Raw genomic sequence first — 14015 nt, forward strand, 5'->3', positions numbered from 1 at the left:
TCTTCAGGCTAGGATACTGGAGTGGGCAGACGTTATATTAACTGGCACTAAATTATCTCACCCTTCTGATTGTCCTTCAGTCACATTACAGTTGTAAACGTCTTTACTAAAACATGACTGTCAGAACTAAACACCATACTCAAGGTGAGGTCAGTTGGCTCAGAGAGTAAAAGCATCACTCACCTCCTCTGTTCTGTAAACTGTACCTCTGTTAATGTGACCTGATAGCATTAGCCTTTTTGTAGACACATCATATGCCTGGTTTCATACTGAACTTGCATTACGTAACAGCCCAGGTCTTTTTTATGTGCTTCAGTTAAACTAAACCCACTTCATTCCACACACCCATTATTGGATTATTGGTCCCTAAAAGCGGTAACTGACATTTATCCCTTTTAACTCCTCCCTATTGGTCCAATGCGTTGAGGTATGTCTCCAAACTACAAATGTTAATGATCATAATGTGCTCAACATCTACATCTATATCCCCAGATATAAATGCAAACTGAGCAGAACCAAGGGCAGAGCCTGAAGATCGCCCTCCTAGATCCCAGCAGGCTGACATAAGCAAGCATCCCACTCATTATGTACCTAATTATAAAGACAATTCATCAGATTTCATCTTGTCAACTAAAAATCTCTGGATGGCATTAGAACCCCATTACTGTTGATACAACATATATAAGCTCCCCAAAGAGGCTGGTAGCCCATTCAGAAAAGGGATCAAGCCCCGCACATCACCGCTGTAACTGAAGACACAACCCGCGTGATTCCTGCCTCCAGCCCGCTCCCTATCTAAGTGAAGGGATGTGGGTCTGGGCTGAAGGGAACAAAGGCAGCTGATGCTTGAAGCAGCTAGACAGGAGCCCCAGGGGCTTTCAAGCTGCTGAGTTGAGTCTGACAGCAGGCAACCACAGCCCATCTCAGGACCCGACTTGAAGGAAGGTGTGAAAAAAGGAAGGCCAGAGTGGAGCTTATGCCTTCAAGCTCCTTGAGATAACAATTACTTTATGGGCTTTCTGATAATGGTGATGGTAATGGACAGAAAGGCTTTCAGTATCCCCTCCCTTGCATGCATGCATGCTAAGTCGCTTCAGTCGTGTCTGACTCTGTGCAACCCCATAGACGGCAGCCAACCAGGTTCCCCCATCCCTGGGATTCTCCAGGCAAGAACAGTGAAGTGGGTTGCCATTTCCTTCTCCAATGCATGAAAGTGAAAAGTGAAAGTGAAGTTGCTCAGTCCTGTTTGATCCTCAGCGACCCCATGGACTGCAGCCTACCAGGCTCCTCCGTCCATGGGCTTTTCCAGGCAAGAGTACTGGAGTGGGGTGCCATTGCCTTCCGCTAACTACTAACTAAACAATCCATCCATTCACTTGACATTCAGTGAGCACTTTTTACCCACAGGCACTGGACTAGCCCCTGCAGGTACAAAAATCAACAAAATACAGCTCCTGTCCTCAACAAGTCTAGAAAAGAAGACAAGCATGTAAACAGATCATCATGCTATAATGTGATAAGTACTATTAACAAGACAACTATAATAATATCTACCATTTAGTGCATGCTTACATGTTGGACTCTAGGCTTCACACTAAACATGCTTTTTATCATTTAAGTCTTCAGCCACCCCATGAGATAAGTACTAGTCTTGTCCCTATTTCAGAAATTAAAAAACTGAGCCCAAAAGCAATTAAATTACTTGTCCAAGATCACTGCTTTGGGGCCAGGATTTAAACCAAAGCCTCTCTGACACTAAAACCTATACAGTTACCATTAAGTCACCCTACCTCCAGTACACACAGAGAGAAGGAAACACAGTCCAAGGACAGGTGGGATGAGCACCTATCTCTGTGGAACAAAAACAAAGCTTCCCAGAAGCTGTGAGGTTTGGGTTACCCTCTGGGGGGAGCCTGGTGGGCTGCCGTCTATGGGGTCGCACAGAGTTGGACACGACTGAAGCGACTTAGCAGCAGCAGCAGTAGCAGCAGCAGCAGCTTCTTAGCACTAGTTCCTAGTTTCCCACTCCCAGACTCCTGGCCAGTATCTGAGAACAGAACACTCAGTACAGGATAGTGGAGCCCTTTGGTGCCACAGATTTCTATCTGGAGCCAAGCCATTAGCATCAGCGATGGACTGTGAGAAAAGCATGATGACGATGCCGTGATCAAAGGATGACCGGTTTAATTCAGCTGTATCCAAAGGCCAGCTTATCTGAGCCTCTGCTCCCCCATGCAACCCAGCTATATCATTAGCTTGCTCCTTTTTGTTGCTGAGTAGTATTCCACTAGAGAGATGACCAAAGTTTGTTTACTCATTCACCTGTTAAAGAACATGTGGTGGACTTCTCTGGTGGTACAGTGGCTAAGACTCCAAACTCTCATACAGGGGGCTTGGGTTCGATCCCTGGTCAAGGAACTAGACCCCACGTGCCGCAGCTAAGAACTGGAATGCCACAACCAAAGATCCCAAATGCCTCAACAAAGACTGAAGATCCCACGTGCTGCAACTAAGACCCACCACAGCCAAATAAATAACTTCTTTAAAAAAAAGAGAGAGAACATGTGGGTTTTTCCAGTTTTTTTACAGTTATGAATAAAGCTGCTAGAAACATCTGCGTAACAGTTTTCATGTAAACGTGTTTTCGATTTTCTTGAGTAAATAGGACATGTATTGCTGGTTCATGTGGTAACTAACTGTATGTTTATATAAGAAATGGAGAAACTGTTTTCCAAAGTGGCTGTACCATTTTGTATTCCCACTAGTAACATAAAAGAGTTCCAATCACTCCACATCCTCACCAAAACTTAGTATTGTAAGTTTGGGTTTCTTTTATTTTAGCCATTACAATAGAAGTGTAGAGATATCTCATATCTCCAATAATTAATGATGTTGAGCAATTTTTTATGGGCTTAATGGTCATATGTATGTCTTTTTTGGTGATGTGTGAAGTGTGTTCAAATCACTTGCCCAACTTTTAAAAAAATTGATCTCTTTGTTTTCTTATTGATGATTTTTGAGAGTTGTCTGTATATTCTGGATACAAATCTTTGTCAGTTATGCAAATCGAAATTTTCAAAAAATTTTATTTGACATGTAGTTGATTTACTCTTGCCTGGAGAATTCCATGGATGGAGGAGCCTGGTGGGCTGCAGTCCATGGGGTTGCAAAGAGTCGGACATGACTGAGCAACTTCACTTTCACTTTTCACTTGCATGCATTGGAGAAGGAAATGGCAACCCACTCTAGTGTTCTTGCCTGGAGAATCCCAGGGACAGGGGAGCCTGGTGGGCTGCCGTCTATGGGGTCGCACAGAGTCAGACACGACTGTAGCAACTTAGCAGTAGCAGCAGCAGTTGATTTACAATGTTGTTAGTTCCTGGTTTAAGTGATTCAGGTATACATATATAAATATATGCTTTTTCATATTTCTTTCCATTATGGTTTGTTACAAGATATTGAAAATAGTTCCCTATGCTTTACAGGTAGGACATTATTGTTTATGTATTTTATATATAGTAGTTTGCATCTGCTAATCCCAAATTGCTAATTTATCCCTCTCCCCACTTTCCCTTTGGTAACCATAAATTTGTTTTCTATGAGTCTGTCTCTGTTTTGTAAATAAGTTCATTTGTATCATATGCAAATATTTTCTTCTTTTCTGTATCATGTCCTTTCATTCTTAACTGGATGTTTCTCAGAGCAAAAGTTTTTCATTTTAATATTTATCAGTTTATCCAATTTATCAGTTTTTCTTTTATTGATTGTATTTTTGGTGCTGGATCTGAGAACTCCTAAGGCCACAAAGATTTTCTCTTAGGTTTTTTTCCTAAAACCCAGAGTTTTCTTAAGGGAAAGTTTACACTAAAAATTCCGTTTCTTTAATAGATTCAGGACTATCAGGTTATTTCTTATGAGCTTGGATAGTGTGTGACTTATAACTAGCCAGTTTCATCACAGTTGTCAAACTTATAGGTTGAATTAATATCAGAGCCACCTTCACTGCTTATTTCACTTTCTTGTATAGGGAATCTTCCTTCCTTGTTCTCTTGCCAAACTTTTGAGATGGAGGTTTGAGTGAACACAGAAAAGACTAGACAAGGCAGCAGCAGGACAGTGGGGACACAGCAAGACAAGCAGCTCTTCCACCAGTGGCATGACAAACATTCTGGCAAATCAGGCTGCCTACAACCTTGCCTGGGACTGCGCTGTGCAGGGGACGCTGCTCAAGAGGGAGAGAAGGTCAGATGCCAGCACCTAGTTGTGTGCAGAGTGGAGGCTCCAGGAGATGCAGGGCCAGGGGCCCAAGGAGTCCAAGCAGAGAAACACTCTGGATGCGAAGCTATCTCTGTGAACCTAGAGCTCTGTCCTTGCCACCACTAGGCTTAAGCTAACTCATTCCCAAAGGTCCTGACCCAAACCCTCCGGCTCTTCCCAGCACCATCAGGGCCCAGGATAATGACTCAACAATTTACAGACCTTTGGAAGAATTAATATTGTTAAAATGGCCATACTAGCCAAAGCAATCTACTGATTTAATGTGATCCCTATCAAACAACCCATGACATTTTTCAGAGAACTACAACAAATAATCCTAAAATTTATGGAAGCACTAAAGACCCAGAATTGTCAAAGCAATCTTGAGGAAAAAGAACAAAGCTAGAAACATAACCCACCCAGGCTTCAGATAATACTACAAAGCTACAATCATCAAAACAGCATGGTACTGGCACAAAAACAGACTCATGGGTCCATGGAACAGAATAGAGAGCTCAGAAATAAATCCTCACGCCTATGGTCAATCACATAAGACCTGCCACCATAAAATTCCTAGAAGAGAACATACACAAAACATTCTCTGAAATAAACCATAGCAATGTTTTCTTAGAAGAGTCTCCTAAGGCAAAAGAAATTTAAAAAAAAGAGAGAGAGAGACCTAATCAAATCAAACTTAAAAGCTTTAGCACAGCAAAGGAAACCATCAGCAAAATGAAAAGACAACCCACTGATTGAGAGAAAATATTTGCAAATGATGTAACCAGCAAGGGATTAATTTCCAAAATATACAAAGAGCTGATACAGCTCAACACAAAAAAAATCAAAAAATGGGCAGAAGACCCAAACAGACATTTCTCCAAAGAAGATATACAGATGGTGAACAGACACATGAAAAGATGCTCAACATCACTAATCACTAGGGAAAAGCAAATCAAAATCATAACTCATACCAGTCAGAATAGCCATCATTAAAAAGTGTTTAACTGCTGGAGAGGATGTGAAGAAAAGGGAACCCTCCTACACTGTGGGTGGGAATGTAAATTGGTGCAGCCACTATGGAAAACAGTATGGAATTTCCTTTAAAAAGGAAAAACAGAACTACCATTTGATCCTGCAATCCCACTACTGGACATATATCTGGGAAAGGCAAAAACTCCCATTTGAAAAGATACATGAGCTCCAATGTTCATAGCAGCACTATTTATAGTAGCCAAGACAATAAAGCAACCTTAATGTCCATCAACAGATGAATGGATAAAGAAAATGTAGTGTGTGTGTGTGTGTGTGTGTGTGTGTGTGTAAGAACTGATGATTTCGAGTTGCGGTGCGAGAGAAGACTCTTGAGAGTCCCTTGAGCAGCAAGGAGATCAAACCAGTCAATCTGAAAGGAAACCAACTCTGAATATTCACTGGAAGAACTGCTGCTGAAGCTGGAGCTCCAATACTTTGGCCACCTGATGCAAAGAGCCAACTCTTTGGGAAAGACACTAAAGCTGGGAAAGATTGAGGGCAGAAGAGGGTGACAGAGGATGAGATGGTTGGATGGCATCACCAACTCAATGGACATGAGTTTGAGCAAAATCCAGGTGGTGGTGAAGGATAGGGAAGCCTGGCGTGATGCAGTTCATGGGGTAGCAAAACAGTTGGATACGACTGAGCTACTGAACAACAATAAAACTGAAATAGACTCACATAGAAAACAAATTTATGGTTACTAAAGGGGAAGAGGGAGGATAAATTAGGAGTTTGGGATTAATATATATACACACTACTATATGTAAAATAGATAAAGAGCCTACTGTATAGCACAATTAAATTCAATATCTTTTAATAATCTATACTGGAAAATAATCTGAAAAAGTAAATATATATAAAATCACTTTGCTGCATACCAATACCAGAAACTAACACAACATTGTAAATCAACTATGCTTCAAAAAATTCAAAAATTCACTCTGTGAGGGGCCTCACTATGGACTAGAGCCCCTCCTGTAGTCAGGCATGGGTTGGCCCTAACTCTAGATAGCCTCCATTCCATCAGTCCACATCCCCACGTGGGGTGAAGCCTGGCCCCACCTCAAGGGGCTGTTGTCATTGTTCAGTCACTAAGTCATGTCCAACTCTTCAGTGACCCTATGGACTGTAGCCCACCAGGCTCCTCTGTCCATGGAAATTTCCAGGCAAGACTACTGGAGTGGGTTGCCACATCCTTCTCCAGGGGATCTTCCCAACCCAGGGATTGAACTCACAACTCCTGAATGGGCAGGAGGATTCTTTACTGCTGAGCCACCTGGGAAGCCACTTCAGGAGGCAGGAAATTACAAAAGTCCTCTACTAAGCATCTCAGGAAGCCTTCTTTCTTTAGGCCCACCCTAAATTTATAATTAGGAGATTAAAAGTTACTTTGCTTGTCTGAAACAGTTATTTTGCTAAAAATAACTATACTCTACTATGGCAAAAACCTTCCTGGAAGAGTAAGAATGGAGAAAATTCCACCCCCATTAGCTTACAAGTCCCCAGGGCTGCCCTGTCAGAGAGTTTCACGTTTGGAGAAGCCTCTTTTCTATGGAACATTCTCTCCTCTGTGTTCCTTCCACGGTGTCCTCTGGCTTCTGAAAGATCTTCGCGGGCTGAAGCCTCACAGTCGCACATTTATGTCCCATTATTTCCCGGCACCGTTTCATCTGCACAAGGACTCCGTGCACTGGATGAGGATGTGCCCCTAGTGTAGAGTTGGGGAAACCAAGCCCCAGGCAGAGCATCTGAATGAAGCGGAGGCCACAGCACAGTGGGCTAGCCACAGCCCACGCCAGGACCCAGTTTCTGAATCCTGATCAGCTGATGCTCCATGCAGCACCATGCAGTTGTCTACATACTCCATGTGGTTGTCTCTCTGTGACTTGAAATCCTAAAAAGAAAGTATTGGGTTACTGAAGATGCCCCAAAGACTCTTCACTAAGCACCCATGATGTCCCTGACACTGGTCTTGGCTCTAGGATATAGCAGTGAACCAGAAGACAAGGTCTCTGTCATCACAGACAAGGGCAGAAGACAGAATCAACAAATAAACAAACAAACAAACAAACAAAAATCTGAAAATGCCAGGCTGTGTGAAGAAAGAACAAGGTGATATGGAGACATAAAACTCGGAGGGTGGGGTGGTCAAGGAAGGCCTCTTGGAGGAGGTACCATCTCAGCTGAGAGACTGAGTGATCAGGAACCAGACAGAGAAAGTTCCAGGAGAAGGAAGTTATTATGCTGCAGAGGCTCCAGCAGGGAACAAGGTCATCATGGGTGAGGGGCAGAAAGGCCACAGCAGGTAAAGCCCAGTGACTGAGAGAGACAGCAGGAGCAGATGGGGCCCAGAGCAGGACTGACCAAGAATCCTACCTGTGTGGGACTCAAATAACCCACTCCTCAAAGCAGACCTGAGAGGAGAGACCCCGTTCAGCCCAACTGCTCCGTTGGTGATGTGGCCTCTACGTGACTCTCAGAACTGAGTGCCTTGGCCGCTTGTGGTTCACAATCCAACAAAGGGGTGTGACCAAGAGGGATGAGACAAGACAGGTCAGTGTGTGAAAGCGGTGCCATGTGTGCACACTGGGGAGCAGGGGGCAAGCTGATGATCTTCTGGTCCTTCCTGCGAGGCCATTCAATCACTCAAATGTAAAGTCAGTGCTCAGAGGCAGTGTGAGGAAAGACCAGGAATCCTGGCTAGTCAGACCTAGAAAGCCAGAGGGTGACTTTGGGTTAACCTGACCCGGAGAGTGACTGGACAAAAAGAGCTGTTCAAAGTTTTCTAACAGGAGGGCACATGGCCTGAGCCCCCCAGAAGTTCTGTCTACTGACCCATCTATCAACAGGGACAGTTCTTTCACCCAGGTATGTGTTCAGACTCTTGTCTGCAGTAGGGCCACCTGGGCAGACCTTCTTTTTTGATTTCTCCATGTTGTGGGCTGAACCTCAGAATGTGGCCTTATTTCGTTTTTGTTTGTGTTTTTTTTAATTTTGGCCGGGCTGCATCCTTGCTGTGGCCTGTGGGCTTCTGTAGCTGCAGCACATGGGCTCAGTAGTTGTGGCGTTCGGGCTTAGTTGCCCCGTGGCATGGGGGATCTTAGTTCCCCAACCAGGGATCGAACACACGTCCCCTGCATTGGAAGAGATTTTCTTAACCACTGGACCATCAGGGAAGTCCCTGGGGCCTTATTTGAAAATAGAGTTGCTGCAGAAATAATCAGTTAAAATGAGGTCATACTAGATTAGACGCCCTAAACCCAGTGACAGCATCCTTATAAGACACAGAAAAGGCCACACAGAAATGGGGGCTGGGGATGATGCAGCTACAAACCAAGGAGCACGAGGGATGATCAGAAGCCGGCAGAAGCTGGAAGTCACAGGGAAGGATCTTGCCTAGAGCTGTCAGAGGGAGCAGGGACATGCCCTGACTTTAGACTTTCAGACTCCTGAACTGTGAAAGAATAAATTCCTACTGAGTCACCGGGTTTGTAGCAATTAGTTAAGGCAACCCTGGGAAACCAATACACTCCACTTGCAATATCTGAAATTGTTGCTGCTGTGACCTAAGATGTTTACCAGAAGAGAAGGGCATGGGGTGCTATCAGTGAAAGTTGGTTAGTGTGAAAGAAGCCAACAGAAGTATTTCCAACCCAAAATATATACCTTCCCTGGGGAAACAGGCATTTACACTCACCACACGCCTTGTAAGTTCCCTAAAGTCATGCTCAGAATATACTTCTAATTTAGAAAGAAGTCAGTTTTTTTTTTTTTTAACTTCTTCTCCATGTCTTGTCCCAACAGGAGTAATTCCTTCAAACCACTGCCCAAGCCTTGGGGCCATTTTTGAGAGTCAGGAGTTCAACTGGATGGGAGAGAGAAGGGGGATGGGAACAGCTTTACTGGTTGTAAACCAGATGGCTTCAGTTTAGTGCTGGTTTTATGTCTGACGCTGGAGCAGCTGAAGCATCCTAAAGTTTCTATTCATGGATTCTAAATGGCTATGGGCAACAGTTTGCTAAGCCACACCTGAGCCCCCAGGAAGAAAGCAGTGTCAGCTCCACACTCATGGGTCCACTTCTGCCGGCCCCACAGCCCCCTCCCCTCCATCGCTAAGTGAGCCACCATTGACTCCACGCCTCCTGCTGTCTCTTTAGAGGCAAGAAGCCCACACCTGGAGGAGGGCTCGGTGGGTCTTGACCCTGCAAGGACTAGCTGTGTGACCTTGGGCAAATCTCACTTCACTTCTCCAGACTGTGGTTTCCTTATTCAGAAAATGGAAATAATAACCATCCCTACCTCTACACGGTGCCATGAGTGTGAAATGAGGTGCCACAGATCACAGCATCAGAGCAGGAGAGATAAAGATGGGGCTGGATGAGGAGTGAACTGCCGTTACAGAGAAGGCGCCACATGGTAGAATGGTTAAGCCTATGCCTGTGAGTCAGAAAGTCTCAGTTCAAATCCAAACTCCACCTCATCTATTCGTGAGACTGCAGGCAAACTGTTTAACCTTTCCAACCACAGTGTCCTCAAATATAAAGACGGGACAGTAATGGTTCCCACTTCCTATTGTGGCTGTGAGGACTAATGGAAATAATGTCCATAAAAGCACTGGGCACAATGCCTAGTGGCAAGAGTAAATATTGTTATTTTTATTACTGTAGTTATTACCAGCATGCAGATGCTAGGACTCCACTTCCCTGGCCTTGAGCACAGTTATTAACATCACAGTCTGGATCCAGAAAAACCCAGCCACTTTAGGGGAGGAGGATGTAGGTAGGTGTGGAACCACTCTGAGGCTACACATGGATGAGAAAGTGGCAGGGCCCATCCTGTCCCCGGTGGGAGACTGAGCACTGGTATACTGGGAAGGAGGCTGGGATCAGCACGTCAGCTGCGAAAGCAGACATCAGCCCCCAGACCAACCCCTGGACCCAAATGACGAGTACAACTTGGGGAACACAAGGACATAGCCTATTTGCCATTGCCTGTGCCAGAATTTGCAGACACAGTTGGTTTTGACATTGTTTCCCTGGTGCTCATCTAATTAACAAAAAACAAAGATGCCCCACAGCCAGGTATGTCTGGCATGGGAGCCAAGAGAACAGGAGACCAGGCAGGCACAGCTGCAGCCAGGGGATATTCCACAAGGGAGAAGGTCAGGAGAAGGCCCCCACATTCTGCTAACTTGGGGTGGGCGAAGCAGCCCCTCTGAAGAACACACGCAGTGAGGGAAGGGTGAGAGTGGAACAGGGAAGAACAAATCCCACTCCATTCTGAATGTTTCTCTTACTTTAATCTTTGTATTCCACTCTGCTTTCACTACAAAAATGCTGCATGTAGCCTGGGATGTACAGGACAGCCCATTCTCAAGGCTCCGACCTTCAGAGGCATAACACTTTTCCATTCACACAGAGATAAAAAGTTGCAGAACAGAGAATATCATTTGTCTTGTTGGAGGTTTACCGGAAAGTCATGATCTTTATAAACACCTACAGGGACAGTTTCAAGAACAAAAGATTCTGACACAAAGAAGTCTGCGATAGCCAACCATACCCTCTCCTCCTCTAGTATAAAAGAAAGCTTGGATTCTAACTTGGGTAAGATGATTCTTTGGGGGTCTTCCCTGATGGTCTATTGGTTAAGACTTCACCTTTCAATGCAGGGGCTGTGGGTTCAATCCCTGGTTGGGGAGCTAAGATCCCATATGCCTTGTGGCCAAAAAAACCAAAACATAAAATGGAAACAATATTGTAATAAATTCAATAAAGACTTTTAAAATGGTCCACATCAAAAACAAATCTAAGGGAAAAAAAAGATGATTCTTTGGGACACTAGTCCAACATCTTCTCCATCTTCTGGCTTTTCAAATAAAGTCGCTATCCCTTTTCCCAAAGACTTGTCTTTCAATTTACTGGCGTGTCACACAGCAAGCAGTACAAGCTCTTCGGTAACAGGAAGGCAGCAGCAGGCAGCATTCTGAGGTCTTCCTTGTCTCACTCAAGCAGGCCACAGGCCCCTGTTCCACTCAGCCCCTAACCCAGCCAGCACCCACAGTACCATAACCTGCTATGTGATGCAAGTTGGGAACCACAGAGTCTAAGTAACTGTTGGCAGCCTCAGGTTCCCCCTTTCTCCTACCATGCTTGCGCTTGCTCTGGCATCCTTGGTTCTCAAACTTGAGATTTCAGGAGCAATTTCTGGCTTGAAGGGTTTGGTGACCTTCCAGACACCTTTCGGGGTCTTGGCCATCAGCTTCCCACACAGCTCTTGGAATTGCTCCTCCCTTCTGGTTCCAATGTCCTCTGTTTCTTGGGGCAAGCAAGTGCCCCCTCCAGCCCCCAGGTCTGCAGTGCCCCACAACCATCGGGCCCAGTTCTGGGGGAGCACATGTCCAAGGGTAAGTGTGAACATGCATCAGGGAGGCTCTAACACCCCAGAGAATCTTCCAGGAAGATCCATCCTTATCACAGTTGTTGTTGTTTAGTAGCTAAATCATATCCAACTCATTGCGACCCCATGGACTGTAGCCCACCAGGCTCCTCTGTCCATGGGATTCTCTAGGCAAGAATACTGGAGTGGGTTGCCACTTCCTTCTCCAGGGGATCTTCCCAACCCAAGGATGGAACCTGCATCTCCTGCATTGGCAGGCAGATTCTTCACCACCCAGCCAGCAGGGAAGTCCATCACTATTCATTCTTATAAATACTTACTAGGATCTACCATTTGCCAGGCACCATGGTAGGAGTTGGAGATACCATAAAAAGGAAGGCACACAAGGCACAGGGCTCTCCCAGTGACCAAGGTCACTTGACCAAGGTCTCCTTGACCAAATTTTAGTCAGGCGCTTCTGAGTCCTCTTCTCAGCTAGGCTTCAGTCCTGGGCTCTGTGTCTATCCTTACCAAGTCTAGTTTTGCTAAGTTGGTTGAGAGAATCCCTACTCTAGATATCTGATCACCCTGGCCTGTCTTCAGTAAGAATGCTAGTAAGTCAGTTTAGTAAACCTGTCCACCCACCCATAAGGTCTCATCTTAGTGATTTTTCATCACCAACGCCTTTACCATGCTTATTGGCTACAAATCCCCATCGTCAGGGATTTCCCTGATGGTCCAGGGGCTAAGAATTTGCTTTGCCTGACTCATGCTGACATTTGGCAGAAACCCACACAATACTGTAAAACAATTATCTTTCAATTAAAAATCAATGAATTTAATTAGTTTTTTTTAAAAAGAATTCACCTTGCAAAACAGGGCATGTGGGTTCCACCCCTGCTCAGGGAACTAAGATCTCACCTGCCACGGGGTATCTAAGTCTGCACCACAGCTACCAAGCCTGTGAGCCACAGCTAGAGAGAAACTCACCCACCACAATAAAAGATCCCATGTGCCACAACTAAAACCCAACACAGCCAAAACTAAAATAAATATTTTTAAAAATCTCTATTGTCCTTGTATTCATAATTGAGCCCACTCTATCTCCCTTATTGCAATAGCCCTGATTAAGCCTCCCTTACCACTTTAACAAGTGCCAGAATAATTTTTTCTTTAGCACTAAATTTATTCATTCTCATGTTAACTTCGAAAAAGCAACAGCCTCTGGGCACAACAGCCTATTAAGCAAAACATTGACTTTTCCAAATGTGAGTGTGAACTCTTTAATCAAATTAAAGGTGGGATATATATAAAGGGATGCAAGACCCCAAGCTCTAGGACAGAACTTAAAGTTTTCTAAGTTGGTGGTGGTGGGTTGCTTCTTTTGGCTTGAGATCCTCAGAAGCAGACGGTGAATTAACCACACTCCTTGGTTCATAACACACTGTCATCACGGATCTGAGCAAGGCCCTCTCTTACTTTACTAATTTATCTATTCGTTTCCTTTTCTCCCATTAGCCTTTCCTTCCATTAGAGGTGATGATCAGTTTATGTTTAATGGGTATCTTTCTCTTTGTTATATTCTTACAAAATGTGCATATGTTTGTGTACATATGTGTGTGTGTGTGTTTGCATGTGTGCTGGGTCTTCAGTGCTGCACAGGATTTTCTCTAGTTGTGGTGAGCTGGGTCTACTCTTCGTTGTGATCTAAGGGCTTCTCATTGCAGTGGCTTCTCTTGTTGTGGAGCATGGGCTCTAGGCACTCAGGCTTCAGTAGTTACAGCACACTGGCTAAGCTGCTGCAATTTCCAGGCTCCAGAGCTTGGCTCAGTAGTTGTGGTGCATGGGCTTATTGCTTCACAGCATGTGGGATCTTCCTGGACCAGAAATCATCGAACCTACATCTCTTACAGTGGCACGCAGACTCTCATCCACTGTGCCAACAAGGAAGTCCCCTGTGTGCGCACATTTTTAATGTACCTAACTGTATCTCATTCTCTTGCTTACCTCTTGCATTTAGCAAAGTAGCTACAGGGCTCCACAGGTATAGCCTCTACAGTTTGTCTATCTGTGCTCCCAGGGAGACACACAGACTAATGACCTTTGCACATTGAATAATGCTCCAAAATCCCCATGCATGTTCCCTTAGGGACTGGTCTGACATTTCCTCTAGCTTTATACCTAGGAATGGGACTGCTGCGCCATGAGGTTTATGGTTTGTTTTTTTTTTTTTTTAATAGAACTAAGTACTAAGGGGCTGCAGTCCACAGGATCGCAAAAAGTCACACACAAATGAAGCAACTAAACACGCACGCACTCCTCCACCACCCTTCTAAGGGGCTGCACTC

At 44.7% G+C, this 14015-nt stretch overlaps 1 protein-coding gene across 30 annotated transcripts in view; it reads right to left on the minus strand.

The window, feature by feature from the left end:
- The window catches only part of CNIH3 (cornichon family AMPA receptor auxiliary protein 3), a 182288-nt gene that overhangs the window by 76427 nt on the left and 91846 nt on the right, over positions 1-14015 (minus strand). For 2 of the 30 annotated variants that reach the window (XM_045165750.1, XM_045165748.1), the window contains exon 3: positions 6789-7186. The exons of the other annotated variants lie outside the window; for them this stretch is intronic. The gene's annotated coding sequence lies outside the window, so the exon portion shown is untranslated. The remainder of the gene's footprint in view (positions 1-6788; positions 7187-14015) is intronic. 30 annotated transcript variants of the gene reach the window in all.

This window comes from Bubalus bubalis, chromosome 5, assembly GCF_019923935.1.
Source record: "Bubalus bubalis isolate 160015118507 breed Murrah chromosome 5, NDDB_SH_1, whole genome shotgun sequence".
In the NCBI taxonomy this organism is placed as follows: domain Eukaryota; kingdom Metazoa; phylum Chordata; class Mammalia; order Artiodactyla; family Bovidae; genus Bubalus; species Bubalus bubalis.